The sequence below is a fragment of the Silene latifolia genome, chromosome 6 (assembly GCF_048544455.1).
Source record: "Silene latifolia isolate original U9 population chromosome 6, ASM4854445v1, whole genome shotgun sequence".
Lineage (NCBI taxonomy): Eukaryota > Viridiplantae > Streptophyta > Magnoliopsida > Caryophyllales > Caryophyllaceae > Silene > Silene latifolia.
In genome coordinates this window covers 129,005,039-129,018,326 of record NC_133531.1, presented here as the reverse complement: position 1 = coordinate 129,018,326, position 13,288 = coordinate 129,005,039, and positions in this window count along the sequence as shown.

Genomic DNA, 13,288 nt, shown 5'->3' with positions numbered 1-13,288 from the left:
ATAAGGATGTTGCATGCATAATCGGTTATTGTTTTTCCGAGTTAAAAGGTTAACATATAAAACTTAAAAATTTGTGATTTATAAGTATAAGCCACGAAATCACCATGCATATTATATATTCTGGTCCTAAAATGTTTTTATGTCATTTTTATGATTTATGGAAATTTATTGCTCATTTTAAGGATTTTTGGTCATTTTATTACATTTTTATGACTAAAATGGGAATTAAAATGCTAAAAATAGTTAAATTTCGTTTCTGACCTTGAAAAATTTATATGACCTCACATGCATATTTTACAAGTTGTATGTAAAAGGACGAGTTAATTTGATTAATTTTGCATGATTTATGATTTTTATGAGATAAAAATGGATTAAAAGAGGTAAAATGGTTAAAAATAGTAAAATTTCGAATTAAGCCATGATCTTTTAATATGATGTCACATGCAAGATTTACAGAGAGTATGTAAATTTCTAGATTTAAATATCTTCTTTAGCATGATTTATGGATTTTTGAGTAAAAATGGCATAAATAGTGACTATTTTAGCAAAAATTAGCTAAAACGTATTGCATGGCTTGAGAAAATTATTTTAAGTTGCATTAATATCCCACTAATCAGATCTAAAGTTATAAAAATTATTGGTTTAATTTTCGTATGCTTTATACATTTTATGAGATAAAACCGATAAAAATGCAACTATATTTTCTCAAAATTAATTCGAAAAATTTTAACCATGTTTTTGACATTATGAGGGTCATGGAATTATTCCAGAATGTTAAAAAATTTAAAATTCAAATTTTGAAACTTTTATGAATTAATTTGGATTTATTTCATATAAATAATGTTTTTAAGGTCAAAAAATGAGCATAAAATTAAATCAAGTTGAATTATTGTCAAAAATTTAGTGATGACTAATTTTTGAGTCCTAAAATATGTTAGGATAATTAACTTGAGCTTAGATAAGATTTAAGTGTTAATTAGTGATTTTAAAAAGTTATTATCACGTATTTCCATGAAACCGGGTTATATGTACGACATAAGTTAAATAGGGCGATTTGGCACATGATTTTGCATGATAGGTACATATTATAATGCTGCATATTTCAATTGTTGAATGTCTTTTATTTATATAATTTTGAATTATGTAATTTTAATCTTAGTATGGCCTTAGTTTAATCAATATTACCCGTAATGAAAGGGAATATTGATTCGGTTGTAATTTAATGTGATCTCGTATCACTTTTATTTTTATTTCATTAGTTTTTCCATTTTACAAATGTATAATAGGAATAGCTTTGTATTTTTATTATTATTTGTAATTATGGAGCATCTTCAAGACGGTGCCATTCGGAAAGGTGATCCGACAAAGACGGTGTCTTGGGAGGCGTGCCATTTGAAGATTCAAGGGACCAAAGGAGTTGGTTTCCGAATATGTAATAGATTATTTGATTTCCTATTTTAGGAAGGCCATACTAGGAATTTTATTTATTGCTTTGCATTTCTTTTAATATGTTGCATGCATTGCCAAATCGCCATAACAACACATGCATTTCATATCGAGTCATCGACCGTGTCAATTATAATTATCGTAGTTCACCGCTTTAGTTCACTTAAAACGTGATAGATAATAAATTGACAAGACCTCTCACATATTAAAAAATTGAGATAAAGCCTTACCAAATAGTAGAAACTCATGAAGTACCAATTTCACAAGGGAGTTAATCCGGCTTCACCGTAATACAAACCTTGTTACGTTGGCGAAGTGGGGTAGTAAAATGTTATTACATCGAAATTTGGATTGAGCTCAACGGAAGTATTGTTGACCGTAGTCGCATGTGTTCCGGGCTAAAGATGAGAATTAGAGTAATTTTTTATCGACCGAGAGTTCTAAAAGTAGAATCGATTAAAAGATTAATCTACCGAGTTATATTAATAAGGGATGAATCGGCTCACCGTGCCCAAGTTAATATGAATTTGGATCTCGGAATCATTTATGTAGTTGGGTGGAGGTCACTATATAAATGCAATACTTGTAGTTAAATTAACGAGTATTATTAAAACGATAGATGATAATTAAATTCCTTCATTTCATATTTTGTAGTCAAAATTTGTTTTAATCAACTGCAATGCCAACTTCAAACGCGTCCGCATCCACTAGTTCCACCCCGCTTTCCAATGTGTCATGGCTCCGATCCTTCATGGATCGATGTAAGTTAGAAAAGAATGGGTCCAATTTCGCCGATTGGGATGCACAACTTCGCTTGGCCGCGCAAGGTGACGACAAGTTTCGTTACCTTACCGAGGCATCTCCCACCGAACCACCTAATACTAGGTCCACCGCTAGGCAAGCCTATGAGGATTACCAAAAGGAGTCGGCCGCAATGAAAAATGTATTGATCTTTGCTATGGAGGCCGAACTCCAACGAAGTGCTATAAAGATTAGCACCGCTCATGAGATCTACATGAAGCTTGTGAACATGTTTTCACGAGCTCCTAGGGTCATTCAATATGAGGCGGCTTCCGCATTCTTTGATCTTAACATCAAAGAGGACCAAAAGGTGAGCCCACATGTGCTCAAGTTGATGGAGCATGTTGAGACCTTGAAAATGCATAAGGTGGAAATTCCCGATGAACTCGTGATTGATCGAATTCTTCATTCCCTAAGCAAAATCAAAGCATATGTTCAATTCCGGGTGAATTTTAATATGCAAGATAAGAAAGTTTCTCTTGATGAGTTGCACAAAATGCTTGTGCAAGCCGAAAGGGACATGGGGCTAAGTGTTAGCACCACCAAAGATGTGCTCAATGTTAATCAAAAGATCAAGGGAACTTTCAAGAAAAGCGGGAAAAAGGGAAAGAAGCGAACTCCCAACAGGAACATACCTAAGACTTATGAAACAAGCTCCTCCAAGCCCAAGTACAGTGCCCCCTCCGGGGACAAGTGCCACTATTGTTGTGGAGTTGGACATTGGAAGAGAAACTGTTCCAAATATCTTGGCGACATCAAAGCTGGAAAGGTTATTCCAGTAGGTATATAAATATCCCTATCTTTTATGTTTCAATCTCAATTAGTATGTGATACAAATTGTGATAATTACCCTTTTTATTGTAAATAGGGCCCCCTCCTAGCAAAGACAAAGGCAAGGAGAAGCAAGTCTAGAGGATCACGAGGGAAGCTAGAGTAGCCGACCATGGTGATGAATCAATGGAAGCTTGGCTTTTAATTTGCTTTGTCTTTAATTTTATGATGAATTTCATGTTTTTAGAACTATTTTGATTTCCTCGTGTGACTTGGAAATTGGTTTGTATCCTTTAAACACGGGTTGTATTTTGGATATTGGTGATTTGGTTTTCAACCCAAATCACTTGTTTTATTATGTTGTTTGTTCTAAAATCATCATCATTAATTACTTGCGTACAGAAACATTAGATAAACAACTTAAATTGATCAAGTAGACGATTATGATGATGGGATCATTATATGTCCATAAGCTATGAATCTGATTCTCCTTATGTCTTTGTTACTTAAAGTAACAACTTATTTATATAAGATCAATTCTAAAGTTGTAATGAGTTTTGAATTCATCAAGTAGGGAATTCACGATACCAAATGGACATATTATTCTAATTGGATGGTCAACCGTGAGATACCTAGAATAGAGAGTCTATTAAACCAAATTACATGGATGAGACTGCCATATTACGTGTATCAAGCTTCCATGTTTGGGATAGACTTTTGAAAGCTAATACATAATCTAGATAAACACTAATACTCCGTCAAATATATATGTTTGTGACTCACAAAGCTATCTCTCTAGAAATTAGGTGTATTTCTGAGAGATAGAGTGGGAGAAGATTGTATCGTCACAAACATCTCTTATAGTTGAAATGTTACTTTGTGAAAGTAATAAAATTATAGAGTTGGAGTGTAGATGAACTATAGTCTATGAAGATAGATTAGAAGTATAGTTCAGTGGGAGTTTATCGCACATGTCTTATTGTTTAAAAAAATATTACTTTGTGAAAGTGATAGGATCATGACCATCATACATACGAGCCGAAGCATTACAAATCCGAAAATTGTTACTCGGAAGTAGATTTACTTAGAGGAAAGTGTATCCTTAAATTGAATAGAGCTTTTGAGTACTTAAATGCATAAGATTTACATAAAGATGTTGATCAAGATAAATTGTGTTAGGGATTGCCACATTTCATTAAATGAAGAATGGCAAATAAAATTTCGCTTTTCTAAAATGGGAATTTAGAGAAGGAAGTGTTTAAAATACAAAAGATTAGATGAAGATCTAAGAATCCTAACATATTATGCGTAGCTATCTTAAGTGATCACAAGATGATCTTAAGCTAGCATTAAAGGATTATACTTTTCGTTCATGTGATTATAGTGAATTGTTTCATTCACATGATTGAAGAATCATGATATACATGAAGTTAAGTGGGAGCTAGAATTGTTTCTCTATGTCATATATGTTGATAACATATTACTTATTGAGAATAATATACCAATGATCTCTTCTGGTAAGAGTAATTGAGAAACATGGAAGGGATGCAAAGTATTCTAGATTTTGAATCTATGTGAGAGAAAATTGGCATAGAATTGAGAGTCTTATGAAGATAAGTTCTTTCGTATCTGTTTAACATCAACAAAGTTGAATGGCTTATTCATGATGATGAAAGTGGAATTACTATGATGGAATCATAGTCGTTCACTGAACCCATTAAATTGTTGATTACATGAAATCGATTACTAATGTTTCCGCCATTAGAACGATTATGTATGCCAACAGACGCACGTGCTGTGATGTACCATATGCTAGGTGCATGATAAGTCAATAATAAGTTAATTCATAAGATGGGCTTGTGAAAGCCTTAAAGTACAATTGATGACTTGTACACATGTTTGGATGATAAACTAAGTTAAAGTGTTGAAGGGTTGCACCAACTTTAGTTTCCAAGCTTAAAAGGATTTGATGAAATCCTAAGCAAATGTTATTGACAAAGGAGTAAGAAACTAAGAAATGTGTTTTAGTTTCGTGCATTGCAAATTCTACAAAAGGAATCTAAGTAAAATTGTGATAAAATAGTCATCGAAGGGATTAAGAGTGAATCTCTCCACAAATGACTTTATCACAAGTTATGCGATAGCAGTGGGAGCTTCTTTCAAGTTAAAGAGCTCGGGTCTAGTATGAAGTCTAGACATATACTTAGAGAAATTCATGTTATTAAGAGATGACATTGAATGGAAGGAAATAGCAATTAATTAAGTTGGAATATATGGATATCGGGTATATCCACTTGCCAAGCTTGTATTGCATTTTAACTAGTGTTTTAATACACTAGAGATTATAGAATATGAAGTAGTAATAGTGTATTGACTGTTCATATGTGATAATCACATTTATCGTTTGAGTTTTAACAAACTCACCCGCTACCTTGTCGTATCCAAATGGGTTGTAGAGACAAATTGAACCCCATTAAAGTGAACTGGATTGACATGGTATTCGCCCCTAGTTACTTATATGAGGTGACATCTCGAAGTGACTAGAGTGTGATGCGATTGATGGCAAGTTCAAGTGCCATAGAGTCATATGGGATGACTAGTCGATCACATAGGCAGAATGTATGGGACAATCTGTCGGGCATTGACCGCTTATAGAGTTCTGGTAATTCATAAAGCCTGGTCGTGGCAAGAGCTACTATAGTATTCTTATGAGTCAATTCTTTTGACTAGAGACTATTCGCCCAAGTTGGCACAACTTCTAATTAGCTTTGATTTATACTCTATGATTTCTTAAACGAGGTCAAACTGGGTATATTTTGGGTTATGATGGACTGTGGCTGAACGAAGGGAATAGGGCGATAGGAATTGTCCACCCCTTGTCAGGGTTGTTTGAAATCTCAAGGCCGCTCGAGGAGTAGTTAATCGAAATGCGTGGCCACGCTCGGAAGGTATCTTTGATAGATAATTCCGGTCAGCTTAATCTCCCGGATCGAAAAACCACTCAAGATATGATCAAATGTAAACGACTGCAAAGACACCTTGCATTGAGTGGGAGATTGTAATAGGACAAGAGAATTGGTGACGCACACTTGTCGAGGACAAGTGGGAGATTGTTGGGAAATGTGTCCTCAACAATAGTGCGATCACATGATTTAATATCATAATTAAATCTCATACTAAGAATACGTGAGGGATGATTCTTTATACGATCGATGATCGACCGTCATTAATCGGTAATGATTGGCTAACTAGAGTTTGACATTACTTTGCGTGTGACGGTGGTGGTCGATTGATCCCTTTAGATCACACCTATAGGATGAGGCCCAAATAGATATTTAATTAATTGTATGCGATACAGATTAATTAATTCCTTAATTATGGGAGTGTAATTTTGCGTCTTATTTTAATGTGATTAAATAAAGATTAAATTTAGTATTTAAGCGTTAAATTGCTAAATTAGTTGAGGTATTGATATAAGTTTTGAGGTAGAGGTAATTAGTTATTTAAAGTTACAAGAAGTTGTAATTTTAACTAACTAGTAATTATGGGACCCATTATATGTTGATATAATGGTAGTATACTACTCAAAAGGTGGAGTGTATATTATATTATTAATGGGAATATTTAAGTGTTAAATGATTACATTAATAATTAAAAATGTAAGATAGTTGAACATATGACTTATAAGCATTTGTGGGACAAATGACAAAAGGCAAAAATAGACCATAAAGGGTCCATTATTTCGGCCAAATGAGAGCAAGAGATGCTCTTGTTTTGTCTTGTTCTTTTTGTTATAAAAATATGTGATAGTGACTTATCCATGACATGTCTTACAAAGCTTAAAGCCTACACACTACCTACACAAACAAAGAGTAAAAACAAAAGGCAAAAGATTCTTTCTTTGCCCCATGCCAACCGGTTTTGGCTTGATAAAATGGGCATTTGGTTGCTCATTTTATCACTACTTGTGTTTTTGCTTGAAAATCCTCATATCTCTCTAGCTTTCTCACATGCAAAATTCTTACAACCTCTCAATAAATACTAATACACCAAATCTATTACTAGAAGTAGTAATATAAGATTATTAGTATTATTAAGGTAATATTTCTACTACATATCTAGTTAATATTAGTAGGAATTTTTGGGATTAATCTTGGGTGCAATTTATTGGAGTGGCTTCTAAACTTGGAGTCTTAGGAGGATCATCCATCATTATAAGCTCAAGAACAAGTGAAGGAAGGTGACCTTACTTGTGCCCATAATTTCGAACCATACAACAATGTAAGGAACATTGTTTTTCTTATAAATCTTTCATTTTGTTATGCACGCACTAGATCTAAAGAACAAATAATTAACAAGTTAATTAGTTCACTATTAGAGGAGTCTAATAATAGGTATATGAACCTAACATCAACTTCCTACCATATAGTAATCATTTCAATCCCATCACTATTTACGTTTGTTTTGTCATGCAAATTTCATTGCAATATTTTTATTTGTGATATTTATTTCGATCGCAAATATTTTTTGTGACAATTTTTTTTTTTTCAAATAAAAAAAAATCGATCACCACAGAGAGGTGGCAATCGGGTCAGTCGGGTCGGGTCATATCGGGTCAGCATACACTTTCGGGCCGGGTTCGGGTCGTTATCGGGTCGGGTCATTTCGGGTCTAATGATGTATCGAGTCGGGTCGGGTTTGGGTCAGGTCATTATCGGGTCCGATAACTTAATCGCATTACTATAATTTTTTACCATTTAATTTAGTTTTTTAATCTATTATTTGGTTTAATTACTTCATTACTAAGTCAAACATATCATTCTAAACACAAAATCACTTTCATTTTGATCAAAATTAAGCTTAATAATTGTCGGGTCATCAATTTAATCGGGACAGTATTGGGTCAGGTCAATATCGGGTCGGGTCCGGGTCGGGTTCGGGTTACTGATAATCGGATCGGGTCGGTTTCGGGTCACAATATTTTCGGATCCTGTCGGGTCGGGTTTGCTCGGGTTCGGGTCGGGTCACTCGAGTCGGGTCAGACTTGCCAGCTCTACTGACCACACCCATATCCGTCATTCCAATTCCAATTCCTGGTTTACCAAACAAACTTTTAGAATCAGATTTAGAAGTGAATTCAAAAAATTTGATTTCTACAATTAAAATTTTGGAAATGAAATCAATTCCACGCTTTCAAACATTACCTTGAATAGAACAAAGTTGAGTATTAATTATCTTTTGTAACTAATTTGTGAGTGGGAAAACAATAATAAATGAATTTTTAATTTTAGACTTTGTAATTTATGGTTTTACAATGACATTACTGTAAATAAATTTATGGTTTTACAATGACATTACTGTACAACCGATGTACATAAGTTCGAGACTTTTTGATAAGGTATTATTTACGTCTTTTAAAAGTCAAGATATCATAAGAGCTCTCTTGCCTCAACTGAGAAGTTGAGGGTTCGATTTTTAACCACGACATAGTACGCTCATTTGAAAAAAAAATCATGATATCATCATTATTTTGGGTTTTAATGCTAACTATTGAAATTGGGTGTATTATTTATGTCTTTCGTATAATTATGAAGTTTTTTTTTATTGCAGTATAACATTAAATTTTAATCTATTCCTATTGAACTTAAAAGAAAAATTTGTAAATTAAAAAAGGTTTAATAAAAAAAATTGAATTCATTTTGCATGTGCCAAAGGCAGTTACTCCACGGCTAAAATATTAAATCTGCATAGGTGACATCATAATGATCTCAATAATATATTGGAAGTTGGAATTGGAAATTGGAGACGTGACTTTTTATGCGGGTCCCAGTTTATTGTTTTTTTTAAAGGTTGTATATGATGACGTTGGTTAATGAGAATGAGTTAAATGTTATTGTATTTATAAAGATAAAATTTCAAACTCTTGTATCACTTGAATTTTTACGAAGGGAGAATTAAAATAAAAAAATAGTGCAATTGATTTCTAAAATCAAAGGGGGTATAACTTCTATTCTTCAACAAGTCGTTACAACTTACAATTATTATGTAAAAACGGTAATAAAATTTATCCCAACTTATATCCTCGTTCGTTTACTTGCATTATTATGTGTCATAGCCTCATAGGCATTAAAATATGAGCGACCACAATCGAATGAATACCGGGTTCACCATTAGTTCACCAATTATTAGATATTAAGTAAAACAAAAATCGTATTATCAAAAGTATAATATTAATAAGGGAAATTATAAATACAACTCAATGAGTTGTATTTAAGCATTTAATATCCTTTTAAATTTGGTACGCCCTCTGTTTTTTTATATATGACTTTCTCACATTTCGAGACACTCCCTTCTCTCTTCAATTTCTCTAAAAATATAAGACTAAATATTATGATATGTAAACTCATATGAAAGAGTTTTTCGGAAGAAATTTAATAGTACCATTTTTATATTTTTTGAACAAATATATTTTTGTAAATATTAAAGTCAAAGACTTACCTCGGAAATACAAAACGTCATACATAAAGAAATGGAGAGAGTATTAATTTAGAAATTAGGGAATAAATTAGACATGAATCAAAGTAATTAATGCATGTATTAAATATTTATTTCCTTTTTAGTTCCTTAAATACAACGGTTCAAACACTAATTTGTCTTATTTACTTGTACCAAAAAGCATTTAAGACTATATTTTTAGCCACTTCCAACTCCTAACTTACTTTTGCATTTGTATTATCCAAAGCCTTATGTTTGTAGTATCGGAATCTCTCTAAATTATATAGCAGGAATTATTTTTAATCGACCATATTATTAGAATTATATTTTTATTTGACATTATTGACGAAAACGGCCAAAGTTTTTGTTATTTGTGAAAAAAAAAGTTTAAGTGGATACTTTTTCGTTTTTTAATTGACCATATTATTCGAATTATATTTTTATTTGACATTATTGACGAAAACCGCCAAAGTTTTTGTTATTTGTGAAAAAAAAGTTTAAGTGGATACTTTTTCGTTTCCAAATACTCGACTTTGGCTCTGGCTAGTTTTGATCCAATTTCTAACTGGCGAACGCCTCTAAATTTGACTTATAAAAGTAACAATATATTATATAATAGCAATGACGTAGTGAAACTAATAATACTAGTAGTAGTCCTGACGAGTGACTCAATCAGGGCTGGTCAATTTGGGTTCGGGTTGTTCAAGTTTGCAAAAATTTGGGTCGGGTCGGTTGGTTGGGCTATTTCTGATTGATCAATTTGAATCATTTTTGGATGAGTTGTTATCAAGTTATTTGGGGGGATAACATAACCATTATGCGATAATAAAAATTCGGGTCAATTCGGGTAATGGGTTAGATTTGGATCCTCAAATTGGGTGGGGGTCGGGTTATTCGGACTGGGTCATTCGGGTTGGATCAATGTTGTCATGTCTAAGTTGAAATGAGAGTAGTAACAGTAACAATAATCGTAGTGGAGTAGGAAAATTAACAATATTAGTAGCAATAGTAGTGAATGTGTCATAATTTGGTTGATTATTTATAATTATTTTTAAACATATATAAATTTTTGGTTGATTATTTATACTTTTTTTTTAAAATATATAAATTTGATAAAATTAAGTAGTAAAATTGTGTTAGAAATGAAACAAATTGTAGAGAAAATATAATAGTAACTACCAACATATGTATTATAAGTAACAATACTAGTAACACAGGAGTAATAAGGTAATGGTAATAGTAGCGGAAATTAAATAATGGAAGTAAAAGTAGTAGTAGCATGAACCGTGAAAATAGCAGCAGTAGCAGCAAGAATAGTGAAGCAATAATAGTAGCTAGCATGACATAACAGTAGCAATAACGGGAATAGTGGATTTATCTTATAATTTGATTGATAAATTTTATTTAATCATGGTTTTAAGAAGTGTTATACAAAATGTATCATAAATAATAAATGTAAGAATTAGAGAACAATCTATATCTATATCTATATCTATCTATTTGAAACATTTAAAGAAAAAATGAGGATTATTTAAACGCCACATGGAGCAATTAATCATTCTCATTTAGCCATATGGAGGTCCTTAACACTTTTAATAAGAAAGATTAAGAGAACTAATAACTTACTATTGTAATACTACAGTTTTCTATGTCTATGGGTACTCTATCGAGTGGGGCTTACTCTGTCGAGTAAGTATGTTTGGTTTTCGAAACAGTGTTCTGTTGACAGGTACTCGATCGAGTAAGTGAGGTACTCGATCGAGTAAGTGGGTTACTCGATCGAGTAAGAGGCACTCGATCGAGTAAGTGGCGTACTCGATCGAGTACGTTAGTTTTTACGAGTATTTGGTCGGGTTTTGATAGCAACGCGAGATTTGTATATAAAGGATTTCTACCAGTTTCTTTTTACTTTTACATCATTCTATGTTTCACAAAAGAGAAAACAAGGTTACGTAGCTCTCCTCTCTCACATTGCTATCAAATCCCAAAGGTTTAAGGTGTCGGATCGTCGTGTTCTTTACACCGTTGAGTTCGTCGTGTCGTGGGTAAGCTTCTTGTATAATTTTTATAGCATTTCGTTGAATTTGGTTAAAACCCTAATTGGGTAGTTTTAGGGGGTTTGGGAGTATTGGGTTGATTAAGTGATAATTGTATGAATATGTGTTATAGGAGGAGGATTCGTAGAAGAACATTACTGATTAGCTGATGTGATGGTTTTGTGGTGATTATTCCAGGTAGGGTTTCCCTACTCAGTATTGTTTACATGGCATTGTTGATTGTTGGTAAATGTTTTATTGTTGTGATTGATTATCATAAAGGAATTGGCATTTGCTGATTGTGATTGTATAAGGTGATTGTTGTGTAACTGTCTGTGGTTCTCGGGGTGCGTTCCTGGCTGAGTGGAGTCACTTGCGGGAATGGCTTCACGCCCTTGATTCGCCTTCTGTGGAACCCGCCACAGAGGGGATGTGCACATTAAAAAACATGGGTTTATCGCTCGGATGAGATGAGCGGGGCTTAGGTGGGAACGGCTGCGGTCCCCCTCTGGCGGTGTGGAATACTTGTTATGATGAGTATTCTGGCAGGACTACGCACTTTAGTGTGTAGTCAAGTGTGTGGTGATGTGACGGAGTTGGTGGATTGGATTGGTTTGTAATGTTGTTTTATTGCAGCTGTTTGTTTTGTGTAATCAGTATTGACCCCGTTTAAATGTTTTAAAAACTTTGGTGATCCATTCGGGGATGGTGAGCAGTTATTGAGCAGGTATGAGTTGATGCGCATGGGATAGTTGGGTTGAGTCATCACGAGCTATTTAGAAGTCTTCCGCTATGTCATAACATTCTTTTACTTTTAGTTTGTTTGACAGTTTTGAGAAACAGTTGTATTTCATTTATCAGTTTTGGTTTTGGTCTTGTATCGCTTTAAATATATTTAGTAAAGCACGTTTCGTTATTGTCTATTTGATATACATTGCCTCGGGTAACCGAGATGGTAGCATTTCCATGCCTCATGTGGTCCTGGTAAGGCACTTGGAGTATGGGGGTATGACAAAGTGGTATTAGAGCGACGATTTTGGAACCTGTAACTAATGAACCTAATGAACTTAGGGAGTCAAAATAAAATGAACCCGGGCAGTAGTTGTTAGGAGCTAATGCAAAGACTTGGGAGACGTCCTAAAGTCACGAACTCGCCCTACAACTTAAACCGGTCATTATGAGGTGTCATGGGATCGCTATGTGTTTATTAATGTTCTATTGTGTATGTTGGATGATGTGTTGTATAGAAATGTTGGAAAATGATTGTGGTGGAATGGGAAAGTGTTGTGAATAAAAATGATGCATGATAGTTGGTTTACAATGTTATTTTGAATTGTTGGACAAGTACATGAGAAGATGAATGATATGGTGGAAAAGGGAAGTAGTTCATATATATATGATAATATGTGATGAATAATGATGTTGAAGGATGGATGATTTATAATGTGTCTATACTAGTACCATGTGATTAGGGGATGTGATATGATTATACATAATTTTGTTTGCGTAAAGTTATATAATAAGTTCATATACTTGTCTACTGTTGTATCATATGCACTTGTTAGATGAAGAATGTGGTTGAAATGGATGAATTGATTGGAAAACATTGAATGACAATTGCATGAGAATATGAATTTCGTGATTATGAATGTGTTTAGGTGACGAAGTGGATTTGTAATATTGTTGTAATAGTTACATGGAAATAGGATTTGTAATGTATGAGTATGTTTTGTCTTACG